Source organism: Ambystoma mexicanum, chromosome 1q (genome assembly GCF_040938575.1).
Source record: "Ambystoma mexicanum isolate Mex_15411 chromosome 1q, UKY_AmexF1_1, whole genome shotgun sequence".
Classification (NCBI taxonomy): domain Eukaryota; kingdom Metazoa; phylum Chordata; class Amphibia; order Caudata; family Ambystomatidae; genus Ambystoma; species Ambystoma mexicanum.
Genome location: NC_090922.1, coordinates 911,431,480 through 911,459,303, shown reverse-complemented (window position 1 = coordinate 911,459,303; position 27,824 = coordinate 911,431,480).

The window sequence follows — 27,824 nt, the reverse complement described above, 5'->3', positions numbered from 1 at the left end:
AATGTGTTCTAAGAACACTCGTGGTGTACTGAAATGTTTGTAAATAAACAAAATGGGGGTGTCCTGAGGACGATGTCCGTACTGTTCGATGGGAAGTTGAATGTGTTCTAAGAACACTCGCTGTGTCCTGAAAGTTTTGCAAATAAAATAAATGGGGGTGTCCTGAGGACGCTGTCAGTATTGTTCGTTGTCAAGTTGAAAGTGTTCTAAGAACCCTTGCGGTGTCCTGAAATGTTCGTAGGGGGTGTCCTGAAGACGCTGTCCGTATTGTTCGCTGGCAAGTTGAATGTGTTCTAAGAACACTGGCGGTGTCCTGAAATGTTTGCAAATAAAAACATGGGGGTGATCTGAGGATGCTGTCCGTATTGTTCTCTTGCAAGTTGAATGTGTTCTAAGAACACTCGCAGTGTCCTGAAATGTTCATAAATAAACAAAATGGGGGTGTCCTGAGGACGCTGTCCGTATTGTTCTCTGGCAAGTTGAATGTGTTCTAAGAACACTCGCGGTGTCCTGAAATGTTTGCAAATAAACAAAATGGGGGTGTCCTCAGGACACTGTCCGTATTGGTCTGTGGCAATTTGAATGTGTTCTAAGAACACTTGTGGTGTCCTGAAATGTTTGTAAATAAACAAAATGGGGGTGTCCTGAGGACGCTGTCCATATTGTTCGATGGCAAGTTGAATGTGTTCTAAGAACACTCGCGGTGTCCTGAAATGTTTGCAAATAAACAAAATGGGGGTGTCCTGAGGACGCTGTCCGTATTGTTTGTTGTCAATTTGAAAGTGTTCTAAAAACACTTGCGGTGTCCTGAAATGTTGGTAGGGGGTGTCCTGAAGATGCTGTCCGTATTGTTCGCTGGCAAGTTGAATGTGTTCTAAGAACACTCGCGGTGTCCTGAAATGTTTGCAAATAAAAAATGGGGGTGTTCTGAGGACGCTGTCCGTATTGTTCTCTTGCAAGTTGAATGTGTTCTAAGAACACTTGTGGTGCCCTGAAATGTTCGTAAATAAACAAAATGAGGGAGTTCTGAGGACGCTGTCCGTTTTGTTCGTTGTCAAGTTTAAAGTGTTCTAAGAACACTCGCAGTGTCCTAAAATGTTCGTAGGGGGTGTCCTGAAGACGCTGTTCGTATTGTTCTCTGGCAAGTTGAATGTGTTCTAAGAACACTCGCGGTGTCCTGAAATGTTCGCAAATAAACAAAATGGGGGTGTCCTGAGGACGCTGTCCATATTGGTCTGTGGCAATTTGAATGTGTTCTAAGAACACTTGTGGTGTCCTGAAATGTTCGTAAATAAACAAAATTGGGGTGTCCTGAGGACACTGTCCGTACTGTTCGATGGCAAGTTGAATGTGTGCTAAGAACACTCGCGGTGTCCTGAAATGTTTGCAAATAAACAAAATGGGGGTGTCCTGAGGACGCTGTCCGTATTGTTTGTTGTCAATTTGAAAGTGTTCTAAAAACACTTGCGGTGTCCTGAAATGTTGGTAGGGGGTGTCCTGAAGATGCTGTCCGTATTGTTCGCTGGCAAGTTGAATGTGTTCTAAGAACACTTGCGGTGTCCTGAAATGTTTGAAAATAAAAAATGGGGGTGTTCTGAGGACGCTGTCCGTATTGTTCTCTTGCAAGTTGAATGTGTTCTAAGAACACTTGTGGTGCCCTTAAATGTTCATAAATAAACAAAATGGGGGTGTCCTGAGGACGCTGTCCGTATTGTTCGCTGACAAGTTGAATGTGTTCTAAGAACACTGGCGGTGTCCTGAAATGTTTGCATATAGAAAAATGGGGGTGGTCTGAGGACGCTGTCCGCATTGTTCTCTTGCAAGTTGAATGTGTTCTAAGAACACTCGCAGTGTCCTGAAATGTTCATAAATAAACAAAATGGGGGTGTCCTGAGGACGATGTCCGTATTGTTCTCTGGCAAGTTGAATGTGTTCTAAGAACACTCGCGGTGTCCTGAAATGTTTGCAAATAAAAAATGGGGGTGTTCTGAGGACGCTGTCCGTATTGTTCTCTTGCAAGTTGAATGTGTTCTAAGAACACTTGTGGTGTCCTGAAATGTTCGTAAATAAACAAAATGAGGGAGTTCTGAGGACGCTGTCTGTTTTGTTCGTTGTCAAGTTTAAAGTGTTCTAAGAACACTCGCAGTGTCCTAAAATGTTCGTAGGGGGTGTCCTGAAGACGCTGTTCGTATTGTTCTCTGGCAAGTTGAATGTGTTCTAAGAACACTCGCGGTGTCCTGAAATGTTCGCAAATAAACAAAATGGGGGTGTCCTGAGGACGCTGTCCGTATTGGTCTGTGGCAATTTGAATGTGTTCTAAGAACACTTGTGGTGTCCTGAAATGTTCGTCAATAAACAAAATGGGGGTGTCCTGAGGACGCTGTCCATATTGTTCGATGGCAAGTTGAATGTGTTCTAAGAACACTCGCGGTGTCCTGAAATGTTCGCAAATAAACAAAATGGGGGTGTCCTGAGGATGCTGTCCGTATTGGTCTGTGGCAATTTGAATGTGTTCTAAGAACACTTGTGGTGTCCTGAAATGTTCGTAAATAAACAAAATGGGGGTGTCCTGAGGACACTGTCCGTATTTTTCGATGGCAAGTTGAATGTGTGCTAAGAACACTCGCGGTGTCCTGAAATGTTCGCAAATAAACAAAATGGGGGTGTCCTGAGGACGCTGTCCGTATTGTTTGTTATCAATTTGAAAGTGTTCTAAAAACACTTGCGGTGTCCTGAAATGTTGGTAGGGGGTGTCCTGAAGATGCTGTCCGTATTGTTCGCTGGCAAGTTGAATGTGTTCTAAGAACACTTGCGGTGTCCTGAAATGTTTGAAAATAAAAAATGGGGGTGTTCTGAGGACGCTGTCCGTATTGTTCTCTTGCAAGTTGAATGTGTTCTAAGAACACTTGTGGTGCCCTTAAATGTTCATAAATAAACAAAATGGGGGTGTCCTGAGGACGCTGTCCGTATTGTTCGCTGACAAGTTGAATGTGTTCTAAGAACACTGGCGGTGTCCTGAAATGTTTGCATATAGAAAAATGGGGGTGGTCTGAGGACGCTGTCCGTATTGTTCTCTTGCAAGTTGAATGTGTTCTAAGAACACTCGCAGTGTCCTGAAATGTTCATAAATAAACAAAATGGGGGTGTCCTGAGGACGCTGTCCGTATTGTTCTCTGGCAAGTTGAATGTGTTCTAAGAACACTCGCGGTGTCCTGAAAAGTTCGCAAATAAACAAAATGGGGGTGTCCTGAGGACGCTGTCCGTATTGGTCTGTGGCAATTTGAATGTGTTCTAAGAACACTTGTGGTGTCCTGAAATGTTTGTAAATAAACAAAATGGAGGTGTCCTGAGGACGCTGTCCGTATTGTTCGATGGCAAGTTGAATGTGTTCTAAGAACACTCGCGGTGTCCTGAAATGTTTGCAAATAAACAAAATGGGGGTGTCCTGAGGACGCTGTCCGTATTGTTTGTTGTCAATTTGAAAGTGTTCTAAAAACACTTGCGGTGTCCTGAAATGTTGGTAGGGGGTGTCCTGAAGATGCTGTCCGTATTGTTCGCTGGCAAGTTGAATGTGTTCTAAGAACACTCGCGGTGTCCTGAAATGTTTGCAAATAAAAAATGGGGGTGTTCTGAGGACGCTGTCCGTATTGTTCTCTTGCAAGTTGAATGTGTTCTAAGAACACTTGTGGTGTCCTGAAATGTTCGTAAATAAACAAAATGAGGGAGTTCTGAGGACGCTGTCCGTTTTGTTCGTTGTCAAGTTTAAAGTGTTCTAAGAACACTCGCAGTGTCCTAAAATGTTCGTAGGGGGTGTCCTGAAGACGCTGTTCGTATTGTTCTCTGGCAAGTTGAATGTGTTCTAAGAACACTCGTGGTGTCCTGTAATGTTCGTAAATAAGCAAAATGGGGGTGTCCTGAGGATGCTGTCCGTATTGTTCGATGGGAAGTTGAATATGTTCTAAGAACACCCGCGGTGTTCTGAAATGTTTGTAAATAAGCAAAATGGGGGTGTCCTGAGGACACTGTCAGTATTGTTCTCTGGCAAGTTGAATGTGTTCTAAGAACACTCGTGGTGTACTGAAATGTTTGTAAATAATCAAAATGGGGGTGTCCTGAGGACGATGTCCGTATTGTTCGATGGGAAGTTGAATGTGTTCTAAGAACACTCGCTGTGTCCTGAAATTTTTGCAAATAAAATAAATGGGGGTGTCCTGAGGACGCTGTCAGTATTGTTCGTTGTCAAGTTGAAAGTGTTCTAAGAACCCTTGCGGTGTCCTGAAATGTTCGTAGGGGGTGTCCTGAAGACGCTGTCCGTATTGTTCGCTGGCAAGTTGAATGTGTTCTAAGAACACTGGCGGTGTCCTGAAATGTTTGCAAATAAAAACATGGGGGTGATCTGAGGATGCTGTCCGTATTGTTCTCTTGCAAGTTGAATGTGTTCTAAGAACACTCGCAGTGTCCTGAAATGTTCATAAATAAACAAAATGGGGGTGTCCTGAGGACGCTGTCCGTATTGTTCTCTGGCAAGTTGAATGTGTTCTAAGAACACTCGCGGTGTCCTGAAATGTTTGCAAATAAACAAAATGGGGGTATCCTCAGGACGCTGTCCGTATTGGTCTGTGGCAATTTGAATGTGTTCTAAGAACACTTGTGGTGTCCTGAAATGTTCGTCAATAAACAAAATGGGGGTGTCCTGAGGACGCTGTCCAAATTGTTCGATGGCAAGTTGAATGTGTTCTAAGAACACTCGCGGTGTCCTGAAATGTTCGCAAATAAACAAAATGGGGGTGTCCTGAGGATGCTGTCCGTATTGGTCTGTGGCAATTTGAATGTGTTCTAAGAACACTTGTGGTGTCCTGAAATGTTCGTAAATAAACAAAATGGGGGTGTCCTGAGGACACTGTCCGTATTTTTCGATGGCAAGTTGAATGTGTGCTAAGAACACTCGCGGTGTACTGAAATGTTCGCAAATAAACAAAATGGGGGTGTCCTGAGGACGCTGTCCGTATTGTTTGTTATCAATTTGAAAGTGTTCTAAAAACACTTGCGGTGTCCTGAAATGTTGGTAGGGGGTGTCCTGAAGATGCTGTCCGTATTGTTCGCTGGCAAGTTGAATGTGTTCTAAGAACACTTGCGGTGTCCTGAAATGTTTGAAAATAAAAAATGGGGGTGTTCTGAGGACGCTGTCCGTATTGTTCTCTTGCAAGTTGAATGTGTTCTAAGAACACTTGTGGTGCCCTTAAATGTTCATAAATAAACAAAATGGGGGTGTCCTGAGGACGCTGTCCGTATTGTTCGCTGACAAGTTGAATGTGTTCTAAGAACACTGGCGGTGTCCTGAAATGTTTGCATATAGAAAAATGGGGGTGGTCTGAGGACGCTGTCCGTATTGTTCTCTTGCAAGTTGAATGTGTTCTAAGAACACTCGCAGTGTCCTGAAATGTTCATAAATAAACAAAATGGGGGTGTCCTGAGGACGCTGTCCGTATTGTTCTCTGGCAAGTTGAATGTGTTCTAAGAACACTCGCGGTGTCCTGAAAAGTTCGCAAATAAACAAAATGGGGGTGTCCTGAGGACGCTGTCCGTATTGGTCTGTGGCAATTTGAATGTGTTCTAAGAACACTTGTGGTGTCCTGAAATGTTTGTAAATAAACAAAATGGAGGTGTCCTGAGGACGCTGTCCGTATTGTTCGATGGCAAGTTGAATGTGTTCTAAGAACACTCGCGGTGTCCTGAAATGTTTGCAAATAAACAAAATGGGGGTGTCCTGAGGACGCTGTCCGTATTGTTTGTTGTCAATTTGAAAGTGTTCTAAAAACACTTGCGGTGTCCTGAAATGTTGGTAGGGGGTGTCCTGAAGATGCTGTCCGTATTGTTCGCTGGCAAGTTGAATGTGTTCTAAGAACACTCGCGGTGTCCTGAAATGTTTGCAAATAAAAAATGGGGGTGTTCTGAGGACGCTGTCCGTATTGTTCTCTTGCAAGTTGAATGTGTTCTAAGAACACTTGTGGTGTCCTGAAATGTTCGTAAATAAACAAAATGAGGGAGTTCTGAGGACGCTGTCCGTTTTGTTCGTTGTCAAGTTTAAAGTGTTCTAAGAACACTCGCAGTGTCCTAAAATGTTCGTAGGGGGTGTCCTGAAGACGCTGTTCGTATTGTTCTCTGGCAAGTTGAATGTGTTCTAAGAACACTCGTGGTGTCCTGTAATGTTCGTAAATAAACAAAATGGGGGTGTCCTGAGGATGCTGTCCGTATTGTTCGATGGGAAGTTGAATATGTTCTAAGAACACCCGCGGTGTTCTGAAATGTTTGTAAATAAGCAAAATGGGGGTGTCCTGAGGACACTGTCAGTATTGTTCTCTGGCAAGTTGAATGTGTTCTAAGAACACTCGTGGTGTACTGAAATGTTTGTAAATAAACAAAATGGGGGTGTCCTGAGGACGATGTCCGTATTGTTCGATGGGAAGTTGAATGTGTTCTAAGAACACTCGCTGTGTCCTGAAATTTTTGCAAATAAAATAAATGGGGGTGTCCTGAGGACGCTGTCAGTATTGTTCGTTGTCAAGTTGAAAGTGTTCTAAGAACCCTTGCGGTGTCCTGAAATGTTCGTAGGGGGTGTCCTGAAGACGCTGTCCGTATTGTTCGCTGGCAAGTTGAATGTGTTCTAAGAACACTGGCGGTGTCCTGAAATGTTTGCAAATAAAAACATGGGGGTGATCTGAGGATGCTGTCCGTATTGTTCTCTTGCAAGTTGAATGTGTTCTAAGAACACTCGCAGTGTCCTGAAATGTTCATAAATAAACAAAATGGGGGTGTCCTGAGGACGCTGTCCGTATTGTTCTCTGGCAAGTTGAATGTGTTCTAAGAACACTCGCGGTGTCCTGAAATGTTTGCAAATAAACAAAATGGGGGTGTCCTCAGGACGCTGTCCGTATTGGTCTGTGGCAATTTGAATGTGTTCTAAGAACACTTGTGGTGTCCTGAAATGTTTGTAAATAAACAAAATGGGGGTGTCCTGAGGACGCTGTCCATATTGTTCGATGGCAAGTTGAATGTGTTCTAAGAACACTCGCGGTGTCCTGAAATGTTTGCAAATAAACAAAATGGGGGTGTCCTGAGGACGCTCTCCGTATTGTTTGTTGTCAATTTGAAAGTGTTCTAAAAACACTTGCGGTGTCCTGAAATGTTGGTAGTGGGTGTCCTGAAGATGCTGTCCGTATTGTTCGCTGGCAAGTTGAATGTGTTCTAAGAACACTCGCGGTGTCCTGAAATGTTTGCAAATAAAAAATGGGGGTGTTCTGAGGACGCTGTCCGTATTGTTCTCTTGCAAGTTGAATGTGTTCTAAGAACACTTGTGGTGCCCTGAAATGTTCGTAAATAAACAAAATGAGGGAGTTCTGAGGACGCTGTCCGTTTTGTTCGTTGTCAAGTTTAAAGTGTTCTAAGAACACTCGCGGTGTCCTGAAATGTTCGCAAATAAACAAAATGGGGGTGTCCTGAGGACGCTGTCCATATTGGTCTGTGGCAATTTGAATGTGTTCTAAGAACACTTGTGGTGTCCTGAAATGTTCGTAAATAAACAAAATTGGGGTGTCCTGAGGACACTGTCCGTACTGTTCGATGGCAAGTTGAATGTGTGCTAAGAACACTAGCGGTGTCCTGAAATGTTTGCAAATAAACAAAATGGGGGTGTCCTGAGGACGCTGTCCGTATTGTTCTCTTGCAAGTTGAATGTGTTCTAAGAACACTTGTGGTGCCCTTAAATGTTCATAAATAAACAAAATGGGGGTGTCCTGAGGACGCTGTCCGTATTGTTCGCTGACAAGTTGAATGTGTTCTAAGAACACTGGCGGTGTCCTGAAATGTTTGCATATAGAAAAATGGGGGTGGTCTGAGGACGCTGTCCGTATTGTTCTCTTGCAAGTTGAATGTGTTCTAAGAACACTCGCAGTGTCCTGAAATGTTCATAAATAAACAAAATGGGGGTGTCCTGAGGACGCTGTCCGTATTGTTCTCTGGCAAGTTGAATGTGTTCTAAGAACACTCGCGGTGTCCTGAAATGTTCGCAAATAAACAAAATGGGGGTGTCCTGAGGACGCTGTCCGTATTGGTCTGTGGCGATTTGAATGTGTTCTAAGAACACTTGTGGTGTCCTGAAATGTTTGTAAATAAACAAAATGGAGGTGTCCTGAGGACGCTGTCCGTATTGTTCGATGGCAAGTTGAATGTGTTCTAAGAACACTCGCGGTGTCCTGAAATGTTTGCAAATAAACAAAATGGGGGTGTCCTGAGGACGCTGTCCGTATTGTTTGTTGTCAATTTGAAAGTGTTCTAAAAACACTTGCGGTGTCCTGAAATGTTGGTAGGGGGTGTCCTGAAGATGCTGTCCGTATTGTTCGCTGGCAAGTTGAATGTGTTCTAAGAACACTCGCGGTGTCCTGAAATGTTTGCAAATAAAAAATGGGGGTGTTCTGAGGACGCTGTCCGTATTGTTCTCTTGCAAGTTGAATGTGTTCTAAGAACACTTGTGGTGTCCTGAAATGTTCGTAAATAAACAAAATGAGGGAGTTCTGAGGACGCTGTCTGTTTTGTTCGTTGTCAAGTTTAAAGTGTTCTAAGAACACTCGCAGTGTCCTAAAATGTTCGTAGGGGGTGTCCTGAAGACGCTGTTCGTATTGTTCTCTGGCAAGTTGAATGTGTTCTAAGAACACTCGTGGTGTCCTGTAATGTTCGTAAATAAACAAAATGGGGGTGTCCTGAGGATGCTGTCCGTATTGTTCGATGGGAAGTTGAATATGTTCTAAGAACACCCGCGGTGTTCTGAAATGTTTGTAAATAAGCAAAATGGGGGTGTCCTGAGGACACTGTCTGTATTGTTCTCTGGCAAGTTGAATGTGTTCTAAGAACACTCGTGGTGTCCTGAAATGTTTGTAAATAAACAAAATGGGGGTGTCCTGAGGACGATGTCCGTATTTTTCGATGGGAAGTTGAATGTGTTCTAAGAACACTCGCTGTGTCCTGAAATTTTTGCAAATAAAATAAATGGGGGTGTCCTGAGGACGCTGTCAGTATTGTTCGTTGTCAAGTTGAAAGTGTTCTAAGAACCCTTGCGGTGTCCTGAAATGTTCGTAGGGGGTGTCCTGAAGACGCTGTCCGTATTGTTCGCTGGCAAGTTGAATGTGTTCTAAGAACACTGGAGGTGTCCTGAAATGTTTGCAAATAAAAACATGGGGGTGATCCGAGGATGCTGTCCGTATTGTTCTCTTGCAAGTTGAATGTGTTCTAAGAACACTCGCAGTGTCCTGAAATGTTCATAAATAAACAAAATGGGGGTGTCCTGAGGACGCTGTCCGTATTGTTCTCTGGCAAGTTGAATGTGTTCTAAGAACCCTCGCGGTGTCCTGAAATGTTCGCAAATAAACAAAATGGGGGTGTCCTCAGGACGCTGTCCGTATTGGTCTGTGGCAATTTGAATGTGTTCTAAGAACACTTGTGGTGTCCTGAAATGTTTGCAAATAAACAAAATGGGGGTGTCCTGAGGACGCTGTCCGTATTGTTCTCTTGCAAGTTGAATGTGTTCTAAGAACACTTGTGGTGCCCTTAAATGTTCATAAATAAACAAAATGGGGGTGTCCTGAGGACGCTGTCCGTATTGTTCGCTGACAAGTTGAATGTGTTCTAAGAACACTGGCGGTGTCCTGAAATGTTTGCATATAGAAAAATGGGGGTGGTCTGAGGACGCTGTCCGTATTGTTCTCTTGCAAGTTGAATGTGTTCTAAGAACACTCGCAGTGTCCTGAAATGTTCATAAATAAACAAAATGGGGGTGTCCTGAGGACGCTGTCCGTATTGTTCTCTGGCAAGTTGAATGTGTTCTAAGAACACTCGCGGTGTCCTGAAATGTTCGCAAATAAACAAAATGGGGGTGTCCTGAGGACGCTGTCCGTATTGGTCTGTGGCGATTTGAATGTGTTCTAAGAACACTTGTGGTGTCCTGAAATGTTTGTAAATAAACAAAATGGAGGTGTCCTGAGGACGCTGTCCGTATTGTTCGATGGCAAGTTGAATGTGTTCTAAGAACACTCGCGGTGTCCTGAAATGTTTGCAAATAAACAAAATGGGGGTGTCCTGAGGACGCTGTCCGTATTGTTTGTTGTCAATTTGAAAGTGTTCTAAAAACACTTGCGGTGTCCTGAAATGTTGGTAGGGGGTGTCCTGAAGATGCTGTCCGTATTGTTCGCTGGCAAGTTGAATGTGTTCTAAGAACACTCGCGGTGTCCTGAAATGTTTGCAAATAAAAAATGGGGGTGTTCTGAGGACGCTGTCCGTATTGTTCTCTTGCAAGTTGAATGTGTTCTAAGAACACTTGTGGTGTCCTGAAATGTTCGTAAATAAACAAAATGAGGGAGTTCTGAGGACGCTGTCTGTTTTGTTCGTTGTCAAGTTTAAAGTGTTCTAAGAACACTCGCAGTGTCCTAAAATGTTCGTAGGGGGTGTCCTGAAGACGCTGTTCGTATTGTTCTCTGGCAAGTTGAATGTGTTCTAAGAACACTCGTGGTGTCCTGTAATGTTCGTAAATAAACAAAATGGGGGTGTCCTGAGGATGCTGTCCGTATTGTTCGATGGGAAGTTGAATATGTTCTAAGAACACCCGCGGTGTTCTGAAATGTTTGTAAATAAGCAAAATGGGGGTGTCCTGAGGACACTGTCTGTATTGTTCTCTGGCAAGTTGAATGTGTTCTAAGAACACTCGTGGTGTCCTGAAATGTTTGTAAATAAACAAAATGGGGGTGTCCTGAGGACGATGTCCGTATTTTTCGATGGGAAGTTGAATGTGTTCTAAGAACACTCGCTGTGTCCTGAAATTTTTGCAAATAAAATAAATGGGGGTGTCCTGAGGACGCTGTCAGTATTGTTCGTTGTCAAGTTGAAAGTGTTCTAAGAACCCTTGCGGTGTCCTGAAATGTTCGTAGGGGGTGTCCTGAAGACGCTGTCCGTATTGTTCGCTGGCAAGTTGAATGTGTTCTAAGAACACTGGAGGTGTCCTGAAATGTTTGCAAATAAAAACATGGGGGTGATCCGAGGATGCTGTCCGTATTGTTCTCTTGCAAGTTGAATGTGTTCTAAGAACACTCGCAGTGTCCTGAAATGTTCATAAATAAACAAAATGGGGGTGTCCTGAGGACGCTGTCCGTATTGTTCTCTGGCAAGTTGAATGTGTTCTAAGAACCCTCGCGGTGTCCTGAAATGTTCGCAAATAAACAAAATGGGGGTGTCCTCAGGACGCTGTCCGTATTGGTCTGTGGCAATTTGAATGTGTTCTAAGAACACTTGTGGTGTCCTGAAATGTTTGTAAATAAACAAAATGGGGGTGTCCTGAGGACGCTGTCCGTATTGTTCGATGGCAAGTTGAATGTGTTCTAAGAACACTCGCGGTGTCCTGAAATGTTTGCAAATAAACAAAATGGGGGTGTCCTGAGGACGCTGTCCGTATTGTTTGTTGTCAATTTGAAAGTGTTCTAAAAACACTTGCGGTGTCCTGAAATGTTGGTAGGGGGTGTCCTGAAGATGCTGTCCGTATTGTTCGCTGGCAAGTTGAATGTGTTCTAAGAACACTTGCGGTGTCCTGAAATGTTTGCAAATAAAAAATGGGGGTGTTCTGAGGACGCTGTCCGTATTGTTCTCTTGCAAGTTGAATGTGTTCTAAGAACACTTGTGGTGCCCTGAAATGTTCGTAAATAAACAAAATGAGGGAGTTCTGAGGACGCTGTCCGTTTTGTTCGTTGTCAAGTTTAAAGTGTTCTAAGAACACTCGCAGTGTCCTAAAATGTTCGTAGGGGGTGTCCTGAAGACGCTGTTCGTATTGTTCTCTGGCAAGTTGAATGTGTTCTAAGAACACTCGTGGCGTCCTGTAATGTTCGTAAATAAACAAAATGGGGGTGTCCTGAGGATGCTGTCCGTATTGTTCGATGGGAAGTTGAATATGTTCTAAGAACACCCGCGGTGTTCTGAAATGTTTGTAAATAAGCAAAATGGGGGTGTCCTGAGGACACTGTCCGTATTGTTCTCTGGCAAGTTGAATGTGTTCTAAGAACACTCGTGGTGTCCTGAAATGTTTGTAAATAAACAAAATGGGGGTGTCCTGAGGACGATGTCCGTATTGTTCGATGGGAAGTTGAATGTGTTCTAAGAACACTCGCTGTGTCCTGAAATTTTTGCAAATAAAATAAATGGGGGTGTCCTGAGGACGCTGTCAGTATTGTTCGTTGTCAAGTTGAAAGTGTTCTAAGAACCCTTGCGGTGTCCTGCAATGTTCGTAGGGGGTGTCCTGAAGACGCTGTCCGTATTGTTCGCTGGCAATTTGAATGTGTTCTAAGAACACTGGCGGTGTCCTGAAATGTTTGCAAATAAAAAAATGGGGGTGATCTGAGGATGCTGTCCATATTGTTCTCTTGCAAGTTGAATGTGTTCTAAGAACACTCGCAGTGTCCTGAAATGTTCGCAAATAAACGAAATGGGGGTGTTCTGAGGACGCTGTCCGTATTGTTCGTTGTCAAGTTGAAAGTGTTCTAGGAACTGTCGCAGTGTCCTGAAATGTTCATAGGGGGTGTCCTGAAGACGCTGTCCGTATTGTTTGCTGGCAAGTTGAAAGTGTTCTAAGAACACTCATGGTGTCCTGAAATGTTCGTAAATAAACAAAATGGGGGTGTCCTGAGGACACTGTCCGTATTGTTCGCTGTGTCCTGAAATATTCGGAAATAAACAAAATGGCGGGTGTCCTGAGGACGCTGTCCGTATTGTTCGCTGGCAAGTTGAAAGTGTTCTAAGAGTACTTGCGGTGTTCTGAAATGTTTGTAAATAAACAAAATGGGGGTGTCCAGAGGACACTGTCCGTATTGTTTGCTGGCAACTTGATAGTCTTCTAAGAACACTTGTGGTGTCCTGAAATGTTCGTAAATAAACAAAATGGGGGTGTCCTCAGGACGCTGTCCGTATTGTTCGATGGCAAGTTGAATGTGTTCTAAGAACACTCGCGGTGTCCTGAAATGTTCGCAAATAAACAAAATGGGGGTGTCCTGAGGACGCTGTCCGTATTGGTCTGTAGCAATTTGAATGTGTTCTGAGAACACTTGTGGTGTCCTGAAATGTTCGTAAATAAACAAAATGGGGGTGTCCTGAGGACGCTGTCCGTATTGTTCGATGGCAAGTTGAATGTGTGCTAAGAACACTCGCGGTGTCCTGAAATGTTTGCAAATAAACAAAATGGGGGTGTCCTGAGGACGCTGTCCGTATTGTTTGTTGTCAATTTGAAAGTATTCTAAAAACACTTGCGGTGTCCTGAAATGTTGGTAGGGGGTGTCCTGAAGATGCTGTCCGTATTGTTCGCTGGCAAGTTGAATGTGTTCTAAGAACACTCGCGGTGTCCTGAAATGTTTGAAAATAAAAAATGGGGGTGTTCTGAGGACGCTGTCCGTATTGTTCTCTTGCAAGTTGAATGTGTTCTAAGAACACTTGTGGTGCCCTTAAATGTTCATAAATAAACAAAATGGGGGTGTCCTGAGGACGCTGTCCGTATTGGTCTAAGGCAATTTGAATGTGTTCTAAGAACACTTGTGGTGTCCTGAAATGTTTGTAAATAAACAAAATGGGGGTGTCCTGAGGACGCTGTCCGTATTGTTCGATGGCAAGTTGAATGTGTTCTAAGAACACTCGCGGTGTCCTGAAATGTTTGCAAATAAACAAAATGGGGGTGTCCTGAGGACGCTGTCCGTATTGTTTGTTGTCAATTTGAAAGTGTTCTAAAAACACTTGCGGTGTCCTGAAATGTTGGTAGGGGGTGTCCTGAAGATGGTGTCCGTATTGTTCGCTGGCAAGTTGAATGTGTTCTAAGAACACTTGCGGTGTCCTGAAATGTTTGCAAATAAAAATTGGGGGTGTTCTGAGGACGCTGTCCGTATTGTTCGCTGTGTCCTGAAATATTCGGAAATAAACAAAATGGGGGTGTCCTGAGGAGTTGTCCGTATTGTTCGCTGGCAAGTTGAAAGTGTTCTAAGAGTACTTGCGGTGTTCTGAAATGTTTGTAAATAAACAAAATGGGGTGTCCTGAGGACGCTGTCCGTATTGTTTGTTGTCAATTTGAAAGTGTTCTAAAAACACTTGCGGTGTCCTGAAATGTTGGTAGGGGGTGTCCTGAAGATGCTGTCCGTATTGTTCGCTGGCAAGTTGAATGTGTTCTAAGAACACTCGCGGTGTCCTGAAATGTTTGAAAATAAAAAATGGGGGTGTTCTGAGGACGCTGTCCGTATTGTTCTCTTGCAAGTTGAATGTGTTCTAAGAACACTTGTGGTGCCCTTAAATGTTCATAAATAAACAAAATGGGGGTGTCCTGAGGACGCTGTCCGTATTGGTCTGTGGCAATTTGAATGTGTTCTAAGAAAACTTGTGGTGTCCTGAAATGTTTGTAAATAAGCAAAATGGGGGTGTCCTGAGGACACTGTCTGTATTGTTCTCTGGCAAGTTGAATGTGTTCTAAGAACACTCGTGGTGTCCTGAAATGTTTGTAAATAAACAAAATGGGGGTGTCCTGAGGACGATGTCCGTATTGTTCGATGGGAAGTTGAATGTGTTCTAAGAACACTCGCTGTGTCCTGAAATGTTTGCAAATAAAATAAATGGGGGTGTCCTGAGGACGCTGTCAGTATTGTTCGTTGTCAAGTTGAAAGTGTTCTAAGAACCCTTGCGGTGTCCTGAAATGTTCGTAGGCGGTGTCCTGAAGACGCTGTCCGTATTGTTCGCTGGCAAGTTGAATGTGTTCTAAGAACACTGGCGGTGTCCTGAAATGTTTGCAAATAAAAACATGGGGTGATCTGAGGATGCTGTCCGTATTGTTCTCTTGCAAGTTGAATGTGTTCTAAGAACACTCGCAGTGTCCTGAAATGTTCATAAATAAACAAAATGGGGGTGTCCTGAGGACGCTGTCCGTATTGTTCTCTGGCAAGTTGAATGTGTTCTAAGAACACTCGCGGTGTCCTGAAATGTTCGCAAATAAACAAAATGGGGGTGTCCTCAGGACGCTGTCCGTATTGGTCTGTGGCAATTTGAATGTGTTCTAAAAACACTTGTGGTGTCCTGAAATGTTTGTAAATAAACAAAATGGGGGTGTCCTGAGGACGCTGTCCGTATTGTTCGATGGCAAGTTGAATGTGTTCTAAGAACACTCGCGGTGTCCTGAAATGTTTGCAAATAAACAAAATGGGGGTGTCCTGAGGACGCTGTCCGTATTGTTTGTTGTCAATTTGAAAGTGTTCTAAAAACACTTGCGGTGTCCTGAAATGTTGGTAGGGGGTGTCCTGAAGATGCTGTCCGTATTGTTCGCTGGCAAGTTGAATGTGTTCTAAGAACACTTGCGGTGTCCTGAAATGTTTGCAAATAAAAAATGGGGGTGTTCTGAGGACGCTGTCCGTATTGTTCTCTTGCAAGTTGAATGTGTTCTAAGAACACTTGTGGTGCCCTGAAATGTTCGTAAATAAACAAAATGAGGGAGTTCTGAGGACGCTGTCCGTTTTGTTCGTTGTCAAGTTTAAAGTGTTCTAAGAACACTCGCAGTGTCCTAAAATGTTCATAGGGGGTGTCCTGAAGACGCTGTTCGTATTGTTCTCTGGCAAGTTGAATGTGTTCTAAGAACACTCGTGGTGTCCTGTAATGTTCGTAAATAAACAAAATGAGGGTGTCCTGAGGATGCTGTCCGTATTGTTCGATGGGAAGTTGAATATGTTCTAAGAACACCCGCGGTGTTCTGAAATGTTTGTAAATAAGCAAAATGGGGGTGTCCTGAGGATGCTGTCCGTATTGTTCGCTGGCAAGTTGAATGTGTTCTAAGAACACTGGCGGTGTCCTGAAATGTTTGCAAATAAAAAAATAGGGGTGATCTGAGGATGCTGTCCATATTGTTCTCTTGCAAGTTGAATGTGTTCTAAGAACACTCGCAGTGTCCTGAAATGTTCGCAAATAAACGAAATGGGGGTGTTCTGAGGACGCTGTCCGTATTGTTCGTTGTCAAGTTGAAAGTGTTCTAGGAACTGTCGCAGTGTCCTGAAATGTTCATAGGGGGTGTCCTGAAGACGCTGTCTGTATTGTTTGCTGGCAAGTTGAAAGTGTTCTAAGAACACTCATGGTGTCCTGAAATGTTCGTAAATAAACAAAATGGGGGTGTCCTGAGGACACTGTCCGTATTGTTCGCTGTGTCCTGAAATATTCGGAAATAAACAAAATGGCAGGTGTCCTGAGGACGCTGTCCGTATTGTTCGCTGGCAAGTTGAAAGTGTTCTAAGAGTACTTGCGGTGTTCTGAAATGTTTGTAAATAAACAAAATGGGGGTGTCCAGAGGACACTGTCCGTATTGTTTGCTGGCAACTTGATAGTCTTCTAAGAACACTTGTGGTGTCCTGAAATGTTCGTAAATAAACAAAATGGGGGTGTCCTCAGGACGCTGTCCGTATTGTTCGATGGCAAGTTGAATGTGTTCTAAGAACACTCGTGGTGTCCTGAAATGTTCGCAAATAAACAAAATGGGGGTGTCCTGAGGACGCTGTCCGTATTGGTCTGTGGCAATTTGAATGTGTTCTAAGAACACTTGTGGTGTCCTGAAATGTTCGTAAATAAACAAAATGGGGGTGTCCTGAGGACGCTGTCCGTATTGTTCGATGGCAAGTTGAATGTGTGCTAAGAACACGCGCGGTGTCCTGAAATGTTTGCAAATAAACAAAATGGGGGTGTCCTGAGGACGCTGTCCGTATTGTTTGTTGTCAATTTGAAAGTGTTCTAAAAACACTTACGGTGTCCTGAAATGTTGGTAGGGGGTGTCCTGAAGATGCTGTCCGTATTGTTCGCTGGCAAGTTGAATGTGTTCTAAGAACACTCGCGGTGTCCTGAAATGTTTGAAAATAAAAAATGGGGGTGTTCTGAGGACGCTGTCCGTATTGTTCTCTTGCAAGTTGAATGTGTTCTAAGAACACTTGTGGTGCCCTTAAATGTTCAAAAATAAACAAAATGGGGGTGTCCTGAGGGCGCTGTCCGTATTGGTCTGTGGCAATTTGAATGTGTTCTAAGAACACTTGTGGTGTCCTAAAATGTTTGTAAATAAACAAAATGGGGGTGTCCTGAGGACGCTGTCCGTATTGTTCGATGGCAAGTTGAATGTGTTCTAAGAACACTCGCGGTGTCCTGAAATGTTTGCAAATAAACAAAATGGGGGTGTCCTGAGGACGCTGTCCGTATTGTTTGTTGTCAATTTGAAAGTGTTCTAAAAACACTTGCGGTGTCCTGAAATGTTGGTAGGGGGTGTCCTGAAGATGCTGTCCGTATTGTTCGCTGGCAAGTTGAATGTGTTCTAAGAACACTTGCGGTGTCCTGAAATGTTTGCAAATAAAAATTGGGGGTGTTCTGAGGACGCTGTCCGTATTGTTCGCTGTGTCCTGAAATATTCGGAAATAAACAAAATGGGGGTGTCCTGAGGAGTTGTCCGTATTGTTCGCTGGCAAGTTGAAAGTGTTCTAAGAGTACTTGCGGTGTTCTGAAATGTTTGTAAATAAACAAAATGGGGGTGTCCTGAGGACGATGTCCGTATTGTTCGATGGGAAGTTGAATGTGTTCTAAGAACACTCGCTGTGTCCTGAAATTTTTGCAAATAAAATAAATGCGGGTGTTCTCAGGACTCTGTCCGTATTTTTCTCTTGCAAGTTGAATGTGTTCTAAGAACACTCGCAGTGTCCTGAAATGTTCATAAATAAACAAAATGGGGGTGTCCTGAGGACGCTGTCCGTATTGTTCTCTGGCAAGTTGAATGTGTTCTAAGAACACTTGTGGTGTCCTGAAATGTTCGTAAATAAACAAAATGGGGGTGTCCTGAAGACGCTGTCCATATTGTTCGCTGGCAAGTTGAAAGTGTTCTAAGAACACTCATGGTGTCCTGAAATGTTCGTAAATAAACAAAATGGGGGTGTCCTGAGGACACTGTCCGTATTGTTCGCTGTGTCCTGAAATATTCGGAAATAAACAAAATGGGGATGTCCTGAGGAGTTGTCCGTATTGTTCGCTGGCAAGTTGAAAGAGTTCTAAGAGTACTTGCGGTGTTCTGAAATGTTTTTAAATAAACAAAATGGGGGTGTCCTGAGGACACTGTCCGTATTGTTCGCTGGCAACTTGATAGTGTTCTAAGAACACTTGCGGTGTCCTGAAATATTCGTAGGGGGTGTCCTGAAGATTCTGTCCGTATTGTTCGCTGGCAATTTGAATGTGTTCTAAGAACACTCGCGGTGTCCTGAAATGTTTGCAAATAAAAAAATGGGGGTGTTCTCAGGACTCTGTCCGTATTTTTCTCTTGCAAGTTGAATGTGTTCTAAGAACACTTGTGGTCTCCTGAAATGTTCGTAAATAAACAAAATGAGGGAGTTCTGAGGACGCTGTCCGTTTTGTTCGTTATGAAGTTTAAAGTGTTCCAAGAACACTCGCAGTGTCCTAAAATGTTTGTAGGGGGTGTCCTGAAGAAGCTGTTCGTATTGTTCTCTGGCAAGTTGAATGTGTTCTAAGAACACTCGTGGTGTCCTGAAATGTTCGTAAATAAACCAAATGGGGGTGTCCTGAGGATGCTGTCGGTATTGTTCGATAGGAAGTTGAATGTGTTCTAAGAACACTTGCGGTGTTCTGAAATGTTCGTAAATAAACAAAATGGGGGTGTCCTGAGGACGATGTCCGTATTGTTCTCTGGCAAGTTGAATGTGTTCTAAGAACACTCGTGGTGTCCTGAAATGTTCATAAATAAACAAAATGGGGGTGTCCTGAGGACGCTGTCCGTATTTTTCGCTGGCAAGTTGAATGTGTTCTAAGAACACTCGCAGTGTCCTGAAATGTTCATAAATAAACAAAATGGGGGTGTCCTGAAGATGCTGTCCGTATTGTTCGCTGGCAAGTTGAATGTGTTCTAAGAACACTCGCGGTGTCCTGAAATGTTTGAAAATAAAAAATGGGGGTGTTCTGAGGACGCTGTCCGTATTGTTCTCTTGCAAGTTGAATGTGTTCTAAGAACACTTGTGGTGCCCTTAAATGTTCAAAAATAAACAAAATGGGGGTGTCCTGAGGGCGCTGTCCGTATTGGTCTGTGGCAATTTGAATGTGTTCTAAGAACACTTGTGGTGTCCTAAAATGTTTGTAAATAAACAAAATGGGGGTGTCCTGAGGACGCTGTCCGTATTGTTCGATGGCAAGTTGAATGTGTTCTAAGAACACTCGCGGTGTCCTGAAATGTTTGCAAATAAACAAAATGGGGGTGTCCTGAGGACGCTGTCCGTATTGTTTGTTGTCAATTTGAAAGTGTTCTAAAAACACTTGCGGTGTCCTGAAATGTTGGTAGGGGGTGTCCTGAAGATGCTGTCCGTATTGTTCGCTGGCAAGTTGAATGTGTTCTAAGAACACTTGCGGTGTCCTGAAATGTTTGCAAATAAAAATTGGGGGTGTTCTGAGGACGCTGTCCGTATTGTTCGCTGTGTCCTGAAATATTCGGAAATAAACAAAATGGGGGTGTCCTGAGGAGTTGTCCGTATTGTTCGCTGGCAAGTTGAAAGTGTTCTAAGAGTACTTGCGGTGTTCTGAAATGTTTGTAAATAAACAAAATGGGGGTGTCCTGAGGACGATGTCCGTATTGTTCGATGGGAAGTTGAATGTGTTCTAAGAACACTCGCTGTGTCCTGAAATTTTTGCAAATAAAATAAATGCGGGTGTTCTCAGGACTCTGTCCGTATTTTTCTCTTGCAAGTTGAATGTGTTCTAAGAACACTCGCAGTGTCCTGAAATGTTCATAAATAAACAAAATGGGGGTGTCCTGAGGACGCTGTCCGTATTGTTCTCTGGCAAGTTGAATGTGTTCTAAGAACACTTGTGGTGTCCTGAAATGTTCGTAAATAAACAAAATGGGGGTGTCCTGAAGACGCTGTCCATATTGTTCGCTGGCAAGTTGAAAGTGTTCTAAGAACACTCATGGTGTCCTGAAATGTTCGTAAATAAACAAAATGGGGGTGTCCTGAGGACACTGTCCGTATTGTTCGCTGTGTCCTGAAATATTCGGAAATAAACAAAATGGGGATGTCCTGAGGAGTTGTCCGTATTGTTCGCTGGCAAGTTGAAAGAGTTCTAAGAGTACTTGCGGTGTTCTGAAATGTTTTTAAATAAACAAAATGGGGGTGTCCTGAGGACACTGTCCGTATTGTTCGCTGGCAACTTGATAGTGTTCTAAGAACACTTGCGGTGTCCTGAAATATTCGTAGGGGGTGTCCTGAAGATTCTGTCCGTATTGTTCGCTGGCAATTTGAATGTGTTCTAAGAACACTCGCGGTGTCCTGAAATGTTTGCAAATAAAAAAATGGGGGTGTTCTCAGGACTCTGTCCGTATTTTTCTCTTGCAAGTTGAATGTGTTCTAAGAACACTTGTGGTCTCCTGAAATGTTCGTAAATAAACAAAATGAGGGAGTTCTGAGGACGCTGTCCGTTTTGTTCGTTATGAAGTTTAAAGTGTTCCAAGAACACTCGCAGTGTCCTAAAATGTTTGTAGGGGGTGTCCTGAAGAAGCTGTTCGTATTGTTCTCTGGCAAGTTGAATGTGTTCTAAGAACACTCGTGGTGTCCTGAAATGTTCGTAAATAAACCAAATGGGGGTGTCCTGAGGATGCTGTCGGTATTGTTCGATAGGAAGTTGAATGTGTTCTAAGAACACTTGCGGTGTTCTGAAATGTTCGTAAATAAACAAAATGGGGGTGTCCTGAGGACGATGTCCGTATTGTTCTCTGGCAAGTTGAATGTGTTCTAAGAACACTCGTGGTGTCCTGAAATGTTCATAAATAAACAAAATGGGGGTGTCCTGAGGACGCTGTCCGTATTTTTCGCTGGCAAGTTGAATGTGTTCTAAGAACACTGGCGGTGCCCTGAAATGTTTGCATATAGAAAAATGGGGGTGGTCTGAGGACGCTGTCCGTATTGTTCTCTTTCAAGTTGAATGTGTTCTAAGAACACTCGCAGTGTCCTGAAATGTTCATAAATAAACAAAATGGGGGTGTCCTGAGGACGCTGTCCGTATTGTTCTCTGGCAAGTTGAATGTGTTCTAAGAACACTTGTGGTGTCCTGAAATGTTCGTAAATAAACAAAATGGGGGTGTCCTGAGGACGCTGTCCGTATTGTTCGATGGCAAGTTGAATGTGTTCTAAGAACACTCGCGGTGTCCTGAAATGTTCGCAAATTAACAAAATGGGGGTGTCCTGAGGACGCTGTCCGTATTGGTCTGTGGCAATTTGAATGTGTTCTAAGAACACTTGTGGTGTCCTGAAATGTTCGTAAATAAACAAAATGGGGGTGTCCTGAGGACGCTGTCCGTATTGTTCGATGGCAAGTTGAGTGTGTGCTAAGAACACTTGCGGTGTCCTGAAATGTTTGCAAATAAACAAAATGGGGGTGTCCTGAGGACGCTGTCCGTATTGTTTGTTGTCAATTTGAAAGTGTTCTAAAAACACTTGCGGTGTCCTGAAATGTTGGTAGGGGGTGTCCTGAAGATGCTGTCCGTATTGTTCGCTGGCAAGTTGAATGTGTTCTAAGAACACTCGCGGTGTCCTGAAATGTTTGAAAATAAAAAATGGGGGTGTTCTGAGGACGCTGTCCCTATTGTTCTCTTGCAAGTTGAATGTGTTCTAAGAACACTTGTGGTGCCCTTAAATGTTCATAAATAAACAAAATGGGGGTGTCCTGAGGACGCTGTCCGTATTGTTCGCTGACAAGTTGAATGTGTTCTAAGAACACTGGCGGTGTCCTGAAATGTTTGCATATAGAAAAATGGGGGTGGTCTGAGGACGCTGTCCGTATTGTTCTCTTGCAAGTTGAATCTGTTCTAAGAACACTCGCAGTGTCCTGAAATGTTCATAAATAAACAAAATGGGGGTGTCCTGAGGACGCTGTCCGTATTGTTCTCTGGCAAGTTGAATGTGTTCTAAGAACACTCGCGGTGTCCTGAAATGTTCGGAAATAAACAAAATGGGGGTGTCTTGAAGACGCTGTCCGTATTGGTCTGTGGCAATTTGAATGTGTTCTGAGAACACTTGTGGTGTCCTGAAATGTTTGTAAATAAACAAAATGGGGGTGTCCTGAGGACGCTGTCCGTATTGTTCGATGGCAAGTTGAATGTGTTCTAAGAACACTCGCGGTGTCCTGAAATGTTTGCAAATAAACAAAATGGGGGTGTCCTGAGGACGCTGTCCGTATTGTTTGTTGTCAATTTGAAAGTGTTCTAAAAACACTTGCGGTGTCCTGAAATGTTGGTAGGGGGTGTCCTGAAGATGCTGTCCGTATTGTTCACTGGCAAGTTGAATGTGTTCTAAGAACACTCGCGGTGTCCTGAAATGTTTGCAAATAAAAAATGGGGGTGTTCTGAGGACGCTGTCCGTATTGTTCTCTTGCAAGTTGAATGTGTTCTAAGAACACTTGTGGTGTCCTGAAATGTTCGTAAATAAACAAAATGAGGGAGTTCTGAGGACGCTGTCCGTTTTGTTCGTTGTCAAGTTTAAAGTGTTCTAAGAACACTCGCAGTGTCCTAAAATGTTCGTAGGGGGTGTCCTGAAGACGCTGTTCGTATTGTTCTCTGGCAAGTTGAATGTGTTCTAAGAACACTCGTGGTGTCCTGTAATGTTCGTAAATAAACAAAATGGGGGTGTCCTGAGTATGCTGTCCGTATTGTCGATGGGAAGTTGAATATGTTCTAAGAACACCCGCGGTGTTCTGAAATGTTTGTAAATAAGCAAAATGGGGGTGTCCTGAGGACACTGTCCGTATTGTTCTCTGGCAAGTTGAATGTGTTCTAAGAACACTCGCAGTGTCCTGAAACGTTTGTAAATAAACAAAATGGGGGTGTCCTGAGGACGCTGTCCGTATTGTTCTCTGGCAAGTTGAATGTGTTCTAAGAACACTTGTGGTGTCCTGAAATGTTCGTAAATAAACAAAATGAGGGAGTTCTGAGGACGCTGTCCGTTTTGTTCGTTGTCAAGTTTAAAGTGTTCTAAGAACACTCGCAGTGTCCTAAAATGTTCGTAGGGGGTGTCCTGAAGACGCTGTTCGTATTGTTCTCTGGCAAGTTGAATGTGTTCTAAGAACACTCGTGGTGTCCTGTAATGTTCGTAAATAAACAAAATGGGGGTGTCCTGAGTATGCTGTCCGTATTGTCGATGGGAAGTTGAATATGTTCTAAGAACACCCGCGGTGTTCTGAAATGTTTGTAAATAAGCAAAATGGGGGTGTCCTGAGGACACTGTCCGTATTGTTCTCTGGCAAGTTGAATGTGTTCTAAGAACACTCGCAGTGTCCTGAAATGTTTGTAAATAAGCAAAATGGGGGTGTCCTGAGGACACTGTCCGTATTGTTCTCTGGCAAGTTGAATGTGTTCTAAGAACACTCGCAGTGTCCTGAAACGTTTGTAAATAAACAAAATGGGGGTGTCCTGAGGACGCTGTCCGTATTGTTCTCTGGCAAGTTGAATGTGTTCTAAGAACACTTGTGGTGTCCTGAAATGTTCGTAAATAAACAAAATGAGGGAGTTCTGAGGACGCTGTCCGTTTTGTTCGTTGTCAAGTTTAAAGTGTTCTAAGAACACTCGCAGTGTCCTAAAATGTTCGTAGGGGGTGTCCTGAAGACGCTGTTCGTATTGTTCTCTGGCAAGTTGAATGTGTTCTAAGAACACTCGTGGTGTCCTGTAATGTTCGTAAATAAACAAAATGGGGGTGTCCTGAGTATGCTGTCCGTATTGTCGATGGGAAGTTGAATATGTTCTAAGAACACCCGCGGTGTTCTGAAATGTTTGTAAATAAGCAAAATGGGGGTGTCCTGAGGACACTGTCCGTATTGTTCTCTGGCAAGTTGAATGTGTTCTAAGAACACTCGCAGTGTCCTGAAACGTTTGTAAATAAACAAAATGGGGGTGTCCTGAGGACGCTGTCCGTATTGTTCTCTGGCAAGTTGAATGTGTTCTAAGAACACTTGTGGTGTCCTGAAATGTTCGTAAATAAACAAAATGGGGGTGTCCTGAGGACGCTGTCCGTATTGTTCTCTGGCAAGTTGAATGTGTTCTAAGAACACTTGTGGTGTCCTGAAATGTTCGTAAATAAACAAAATGGGGGTGTCCTGAAGACGCTGTCCATATTGTTCGCTGGCAAGTTGAAAGTGTTCTAAGAACACTCATGGTGTCCTGAAATGTTCGTAAATAAACAAAATGGGGGTGTCCTGAGGACACTGTCCGTATTGTTCGCTGTGTCCTGAAATATTCGGAAATAAACAAAATGGGGATGTCCTGAGGAGTTGTCCGTATTGTTCGCTGGCAAGTTGAAAGAGTTCTAAGAGTACTTGCGGTGTTCTGAAATGTTTTTAAATAAACAAAATGGGGGTGTCCTGAGGACACTGTCCGTATTGTTCGCTGGCAACTTGATAGTGTTCTAAGAACACTTGCGGTGTCCTGAAATATTCGTAGGGGGTGTCCTGAAGATTCTGTCCGTATTGTTCGCTGGCAATTTGAATGTGTTCTAAGAACACTCGCGGTGTCCTGAAATGTTTGCAAATAAAAAAATGGGGGTGTTCTCAGGACTCTGTCCGTATTTTTCTCTTGCAAGTTGAATGTGTTCTAAGAACACTTGTGGTCTCCTGAAATGTTCGTAAATAAACAAAATGAGGGAGTTCTGAGGACGCTGTCCGTTTTGTTCGTTATGAAGTTTAAAGTGTTCCAAGAACACTCGCAGTGTCCTAAAATGTTTGTAGGGGGTGTCCTGAAGAAGCTGTTCGTATTGTTCTCTGGCAAGTTGAATGTGTTCTAAGAACACTCGTGGTGTCCTGAAATGTTCGTAAATAAACCAAATGGGGGTGTCCTGAGGATGCTGTCGGTATTGTTCGATAGGAAGTTGAATGTGTTCTAAGAACACTTGCGGTGTTCTGAAATGTTCGTAAATAAACAAAATGGGGGTGTCCTGAGGACGATGTCCGTATTGTTCTCTGGCAAGTTGAATGTGTTCTAAGAACACTCGTGGTGTCCTGAAATGTTCATAAATAAACAAAATGGGGGTGTCCTGAGGACGCTGTCCGTATTTTTCGCTGGCAAGTTGAATGTGTTCTAAGAACACTGGCGGTGCCCTGAAATGTTTGCATATAGAAAAATGGGGGTGGTCTGAGGACGCTGTCCGTATTGTTCTCTTTCAAGTTGAATGTGTTCTAAGAACACTCGCAGTGTCCTGAAATGTTCATAAATAAACAAAATGGGGGTGTCCTGAGGACGCTGTCCGTATTGTTCTCTGGCAAGTTGAATGTGTTCTAAGAACACTTGTGGTGTCCTGAAATGTTCGTAAATAAACAAAATGGGGGTGTCCTGAGGACGCTGTCCGTATTGTTCGATGGCAAGTTGAATGTGTTCTAAGAACACTCGCGGTGTCCTGAAATGTTCGCAAATTAACAAAATGGGGGTGTCCTGAGGACGCTGTCCGTATTGGTCTGTGGCAATTTGAATGTGTTCTAAGAACACTTGTGGTGTCCTGAAATGTTCGTAAATAAACAAAATGGGGGTGTCCTGAGGACGCTGTCCGTATTGTTCGATGGCAAGTTGAGTGTGTGCTAAGAACACTTGCGGTGTCCTGAAATGTTTGCAAATAAACAAAATGGGGGTGTCCTGAGGACGCTGTCCGTATTGTTTGTTGTCAATTTGAAAGTGTTCTAAAAACACTTGCGGTGTCCTGAAATGTTGGTAGGGGGTGTCCTGAAGATGCTGTCCGTATTGTTCGCTGGCAAGTTGAATGTGTTCTAAGAACACTCGCGGTGTCCTGAAATGTTTGAAAATAAAAAATGGGGGTGTTCTGAGGACGCTGTCCCTATTGTTCTCTTGCAAGTTGAATGTGTTCTAAGAACACTTGTGGTGCCCTTAAATGTTCATAAATAAACAAAATGGGGGTGTCCTGAGGACGCTGTCCGTATTGTTCGCTGACAAGTTGAATGTGTTCTAAGAACACTGGCGGTGTCCTGAAATGTTTGCATATAGAAAAATGGGGGTGGTCTGAGGACGCTGTCCGTATTGTTCTCTTGCAAGTTGAATCTGTTCTAAGAACACTCGCAGTGTCCTGAAATGTTCATAAATAAACAAAATGGGGGTGTCCTGAGGACGCTGTCCGTATTGTTCTCTGGCAAGTTGAATGTGTTCTAAGAACACTCGCGGTGTCCTGAAATGTTCGGAAATAAACAAAATGGGGGTGTCTTGAAGACGCTGTCCGTATTGGTCTGTGGCAATTTGAATGTGTTCTGAGAACACTTGTGGTGTCCTGAAATGTTTGTAAATAAACAAAATGGGGGTGTCCTGAGGACGCTGTCCGTATTGTTCGATGGCAAGTTGAATGTGTTCTAAGAACACTCGCGGTGTCCTGAAATGTTTGCAAATAAACAAAATGGGGGTGTCCTGAGGACGCTGTCCGTATTGTTTGTTGTCAATTTGAAAGTGTTCTAAAAACACTTGCGGTGTCCTGAAATGTTGGTAGGGGGTGTCCTGAAGATGCTGTCCGTATTGTTCGCTGGCAAGTTGAATGTGTTCTAAGAACACTCGCGGTGTCCTGAAATGTTTGCAAATAAAAAATGGGGGTGTTCTGAGGACGCTGTCCGTATTGTTCTCTTGCAAGTTGAATGTGTTCTAAGAACACTTGTGGTGTCCTGAAATGTTCGTAAATAAACAAAATGAGGGAGTTCTGAGGACGCTGTCCGTTTTGTTCGTTGTCAAGTTTAAAGTGTTCTAAGAACACTCGCAGTGTCCTAAAATGTTCGTAGGGGGTGTCCTGAAGACGCTGTTCGTATTGTTCTCTGGCAAGTTGAATGTGTTCTAAGAACACTCGTGGTGTCCTGTAATGTTCGTAAATAAACAAAATGGGGGTGTCCTGAGTATGCTGTCCGTATTGTCGATGGGAAGTTGAATATGTTCTAAGAACACCCGCGGTGTTCTGAAATGTTTGTAAATAAGCAAAATGGGGGTGTCCTGAGGACACTGTCCGTATTGTTCTCTGGCAAGTTGAATGTGTTCTAAGAACACTCGCAGTGTCCTGAAACGTTTGTAAATAAACAAAATGGGGGTGTCCTGAGGACGCTGTCCGTATTGTTCTCTGGCAAGTTGAATGTGTTCTAAGAACACTTGTGGTGTCCTGAAATGTTCGTAAATAAACAAAATGAGGGAGTTCTGAGGACGCTGTCCGTTTTGTTCGTTGTCAAGTTTAAAGTGTTCTAAGAACACTCGCAGTGTCCTAAAATGTTCGTAGGGGGTGTCCTGAAGACGCTGTTCGTATTGTTCTCTGGCAAGTTGAATGTGTTCTAAGAACACTCGTGGTGTCCTGTAATGTTCGTAAATAAACAAAATGGGGGTGTCCTGAGTATGCTGTCCGTATTGTCGATGGGAAGTTGAATATGTTCTAAGAACACCCGCGGTGTTCTGAAATGTTTGTAAATAAGCAAAATGGGGGTGTCCTGAGGACACTGTCCGTATTGTTCTCTGGCAAGTTGAATGTGTTCTAAGAACACTCGCAGTGTCCTGAAATGTTTGTAAATAAGCAAAATGGGGGTGTCCTGAGGACACTGTCCGTATTGTTCTCTGGCAAGTTGAATGTGTTCTAAGAACACTCGCAGTGTCCTGAAACGTTTGTAAATAAACAAAATGGGGGTGTCCTGAGGACGCTGTCCGTATTGTTCTCTGGCAAGTTGAATGTGTTCTAAGAACACTTGTGGTGTCCTGAAAT